The sequence below is a fragment of the Scylla paramamosain genome, chromosome 47 (genome assembly GCF_035594125.1).
Source record: "Scylla paramamosain isolate STU-SP2022 chromosome 47, ASM3559412v1, whole genome shotgun sequence".
Classification (NCBI taxonomy): domain Eukaryota; kingdom Metazoa; phylum Arthropoda; class Malacostraca; order Decapoda; family Portunidae; genus Scylla; species Scylla paramamosain.
In genome coordinates, this window is record NC_087197.1 from 140,001 (window position 1) to 145,000 (window position 5,000).

At 45.9% G+C, this 5,000-nt stretch overlaps 1 long non-coding RNA gene across 1 annotated transcript; it reads right to left on the bottom strand.

Moving 5' to 3' along the window:
• Positions 1 to 347: 347 nt before the first annotated feature.
• LOC135094970 (uncharacterized) lies at positions 348 to 4,938 on the bottom strand. The gene is made up of 2 exons (XR_010264015.1): positions 4,695 to 4,938; positions 348 to 4,096 (listed from the first exon to the last, which is right to left on the bottom strand). It is a non-coding gene; the product is annotated as an uncharacterized LOC135094970 (long non-coding RNA).
• Between the last annotated feature and the right edge of the window lie 62 nt (positions 4,939 to 5,000).

Below are 5,000 nucleotides of genomic sequence, written 5' to 3' on the forward strand. Positions count from 1 at the left end.
ACGTGACAATGTAGTAGTTGCCGTCTTTTGGAGGTCTTACGATGCACGGTTCCTTGTAGTGTCTCGGCCGTGGAGGTACTGTTAGTTCTTGTGCCCGGGGAGTGGCTGTCTTGGTCTCCCTGTGTGTATGAGAGTGGCTATCTGCTCTCGTTTGCTCATATGTCTGGGAATTGTCGTAAATGTGAGTTTTTTGTGTTTTCTGTTCATATGTGCGGGAGGTGTCCGTCTTGTGTTCGTAAATGCAAGGGGTGTCCGTTTTCTGTTCGTATATGCTGGGTGTTTTGCAGTTGTTTTGTTCGTAAGTCCTTGGAGTGTCCTTTTGGTGCTCGTAACTGTGAAGAATGTCCGTTTTCTGCTCGTACGTGCGGGAAATTTTCGATTTGTTACCCTCGTATGTCCGGAAAGTGTCCATCTTGCGTTTATAATTATGAGGAGTGTCACATTTTTCTTGCTCGTAAATGTGAGTGGTGTGTGTCGCCTGCAGTGCTTCCCCCGCCTGTGGTGTGTCGTGGCCATGAACTCTCCAGCGTGTGGGCAGCGTGACGTGACGCGAGGCAGGTGAGGGGACAGGTGAGGTGAGGGGAAAGTCATGTCCTGTCTCCTTCTTCACTTCTTTCATTTCCTTCACCTCCTTCATGTCCTTAAGTTTTCCTTCCCTCACTTCTTTCACCTTTCCTTCCTTCGCCTCTCTTATCCCCAGTTCTTTCATATTCACTTCTTTTCCTTCCTTCATCTCCTCCATCTCCCTCTTCCTTCACCTCCCCACCTCCTCGTTTTCTCAAGTTATAGTTCAGTTCTCCCTTCCTTCTCTCCTTCTCCCTTTCATCACCTTTGTGCATTTCTCTCCTTTGTAAATTGTAATCTCTTATCGTTATTCTCCTCGCCTTTCTCTTATTTTCCTCTCGTTTGCTTGTTATTCTTATCTTCTTATCTCCCCTTCGTAGTAAATTGTTGTGTTTTTCCTCTCTTCTCCTTTCTTTTAATTTCTTTCTGCGATTTTCTGCTACTTTATTTTCTATTTTTTCTTGTTCTTGTTCTTCTTCGTGTTCTTCTTCGTCTTCTTCTTCGTCTTCTTCTTCATCTCTCTCCGCTTTCACTCGTATTCTTCGTATTCTTCTTTCTCCTTCAGTGGGGTTTAATTGGACATTTCCCCCCCTCTTCCTCCTCCTCCTCCTCCTCCTCCTCCTCCTCCTCCTCCCTCCTCCTCCTCCAACTGGAATTTTACCTCCACAATGATCGATTCCTTAAGTTCCTTGTTTTCTTCCGCGTCCTAAAAACAAACAAATACCTTTTCTCAACACATTCTCCTCTTCCTCCTCCTCACTCCTCCACTACGTCCACCTCCCACTCCACCTGCGGAATTACAGCCTCCTCCACCACCATCTGAGGCACGCCCTGTGGAGGAGAATGTGGAGATGAGGTGGATGGAGACGTCTCTTCCTCGCTGTGTGTTCTCTTGTTCTCCTTTATCTCCTCTGTTCTCCTCCTTTTTCTCACTGTTATCTTGTTTATTGTTTCTCTGTCCTTCCTTTTTTCTTTATCGTTGTTTATCTTGTTCATAGTCTCCTTCTCTTCCTCCTCCTCCTCCTCCTCCTCCTCCTCCTCCTCCTCCTCCTCCTCCTCCATGTATCTCTTGATCTCCCTGAAGGCTGATCTCCACGGATGCTTGTGCCCAAAGGAGATTAATTCGTGGAGATAGAGTCTTATTATCTCCTTCTCATTCATTTTACTATCCTCCTCCTCCTCCTCCTCCTCCTCATCATCATCATCTTCATCATCATCATCATCATCATCATTTTCGTTTTTTCTTTCAATTTTCTGTTTCTCTTTTATGCAGTTATCATTTTTCTCTTTTCCTTCCTCTTGTTCTTTTTCTCTTTCTCTTCTTGTTCTCCTCTCCTCCCTTCTTCTCCTACATTTGTCTCTCTCTTCTTCTTCTTCTGTTTGTGTTTTTCTCTTTTCCTGTCTGTCTGTCTTTCTTTTTCTCTCCTTCTCTTCTTTATCTTTTCTCCTTTCTCCTTCCTTCATTGTTTGTTTTCTCCTTTCCATCTTTCATCCATTCTTCGTCTTCCTTTATCATTGCTTTCTGAATCATGTCTTTCTTTTCTTCCTTTCCTTTCAACGTTCTTTATCTTCTTCTCCATCTCCTCTTCATTCTTTCCCTCCTCCTATTCACTGTCCTTGTTTATTTTCCCTACCTCCATTTTTTCCTCACAGTTTCCATCTCCCTTTGCATTCCCCTCTTCATGTCCTCTCATCCATCCTGTCCTTCTTCTCCTCCTCCTTCTCCTCCTCCTTTTCCTCCTCCTCGTCTTTTTTCCCTCTCTGATTTTGTTTTTCAGGAAATTAATGGGATTTTGACACCATTTCAGATAAGAATGTAAACACCGTTTGTTTCCCCCCCTTTCGTTATTCAGTCTTTCCTCTTCCTTCTCCTCTTTTTCCTCCTTTATTTTCCTCCTCCTTTTCCAGTTCGCTATTACCTGTGACAGATCTGCGCAGGTGTGTATCTCTGCTCCACACCTGACACACCTGAGGGGGCCAAACAACAGGTGGAAGGAGGAGGAGGAGGAGCTGGAGGAGGGTGGAGTGGTGATGTCTAGTGGTGGATCTTGTCTCCACTTCTTCTTGACACATAAGACACGTTGTGGTGGTGTGCTGTGGTGGTGGTGGTGGTGGAGGTGGTAATGGAGGAGGAGGAGGAGGAGGAGGAGGAGGAGGAGGAGGAGGTGGTGGTGGTGGAGCTTGTATGAAAGAAGATCCAGGAATAGGAGGAGGAGAAAGAGGAGGTGTATGATTATGAGTAAGAGGAGGAGAAAGAGGAGGAGGAGGAGGAGGAGAAGGAGGAGGAGGAGGAGGAGGAGGAGGAGGAGGAGGAGGAGGACAAAAAGTAAGAAAGGGTAAGAAGGAGGAATAGGAAAACAAATTTGGAAGAGAAATAAAACGGAAGAGGAGGAAAGAAAGAAGGAGAAGAGAGAGGAAGAGAAGAGTAAGGAGGAGGAGGAGGAGGAGGAGGAGGAGGAGGAGAAGGAAGAGGTGGAGTTGAAGAAGGAAGAGGAGGAGGAGGAGAAGGAGGAAGAGAAGAAGAAGGATGAGTAGAAGAAGAAGAAGGAATTAGGGGAGGAGGAGAAGGAGGAAGAGGAGGAGGAGGAGGAGAATGAGGAAGAGGAGGAGGACGAGAATGAGGAAGAGATGGAGGAGGAGGAGAAAGGAGGAAGAGGGGGAGGAGGAGAAAGAGGAAGAGGAGGAAGAGAAGAAAAAGGAGGAAGAGGGGGAGAAAAAGGAGGAGGAAGAGGGGGAGAAAAAGAAGAAGGAGGAGGAGGAAGAGGAGGAGGAGTAGGAGGAAGAGGAGGAGGAGGAGGAGGAGGAGGAGAATCTGGAGGAGGAGGAGGAGGAGGAGGAGGAGGAGGAACATGAAGAATAGGAGGGGAAAGAGGTGGAGGAGGTAAACGAAGAGAAGAAAGAAGAGGAGGAGGAGGAGGAGGAGGAGGAGAAGGAGAATGTAAGGTATTTCGTGGAGTTGGCAATGCTGTCTGTGTAGGGGTAGTGACTGGACTGGCAACACTGCTTACTTTACCGAGGGGCATGACTAGGAAGAGGAGGAGGAGGAGGAGGAGGGGGAGGAAGAGGAAGATACTGATATAGAGGCAGAAGTTTACTGGTTAATACTGTGAGAGAGAAGGAAGAGGAGGAGGAAGAGGAGGAAGAGGAGGAGGAGGAGGAGGAGGAGGAGGAGGAGGAGGAGGAGGAGGGGTATGAAAGGTGAAAGGTGAGAGAGAGAGAGATAGAGAGAGAAAGAAGGATGAAATGCAAAAGAAATAGAAGTGAAGTTCGATAATTGGACGAGTTAAGAGAGTCCGGTTACGATGCGGCGTGGATAACTGGATAGGCGGTCCGGATAACTGAATAGGGGATCCGGATAACTGAAAAGGCGGCCCGGATAACTGGATAGGCAGTCCGGATAACTGATAGGCAGTCCGGATAACTGGGTAGGCGATCCGGATGAAGTAGGAGGCGTAGGCGTGTGTCCCCACTGACTTAGGGGCGTTGTAGGGAAAGCCGCTCCCCTCTCGGCGCCCCGTCACGTCCACGCTTCCTGTAAGGGGGAAGGGGGGTAGTGATTAAACCCCAGGCAGTCCTTATGTCTTCCTCTTCCTCCTCCTCTTCCTCTTCCTCCTCTAATTATTCCTTTTCCTCCTTATGCTTTTGTACACTATCGCCTCTACTACTACTACTACTACTACTACTATTACCAACCCTTCTCATTCATAGCTAACTAAAACACTCCCAGCCAGCACGCTATGGGGGAGCGGTGAGTCAGGGAGAGGGGAGGGAATGACACGCCTGACAACTAACAGGTGACTCACGAACTGCGCCAAAACACTAAGGTATTTATTTACAACCTCTCAGGACCTTCATTCTCAGACACCTAACTTTTTCACCACGCATGATAAAGTGTTGCTGATTATCACAGTGTTATTACCGCTCCTACTGCTGCTGCTGCTGCTGCTACTACTACTACTACTACTACTACTACTACTACTGCTACACTATTGCTGTTGTTGTTGTTGTTGTTGTTGGTTGTTGTTCTACTACTACTACTACTACTACTACTACTACTACTACTACTACTACTACTACTACTACTACTACCACGTACACACACACACACACACACACACACACACACTTACATAATAAACTTAATCTTCTTGCTGTTCTGTTTTTTTTTCTTTTCTTCTTTTTCGTTTCTTTTTTCTTCTCACTTGCAATATTTTCCCCATTCTCTTCATTCGCCGCCTTTCCCGTTTTTCTTTCATTCCGTTTTCTTTCATTTGTTTTCATCCTCTAGTTACTTCATTGTTTGTTCTTGTTTGTTTATTTTATTTATTTATTTTTTCTACTTTTTCTTATCTTGTTTTCTTTTAATCTTTTCACCTGTCCTGATATATTTATAAATCTCGCGTAATTATTTATTTTTTTTAAGTCTCTCTCTCTCT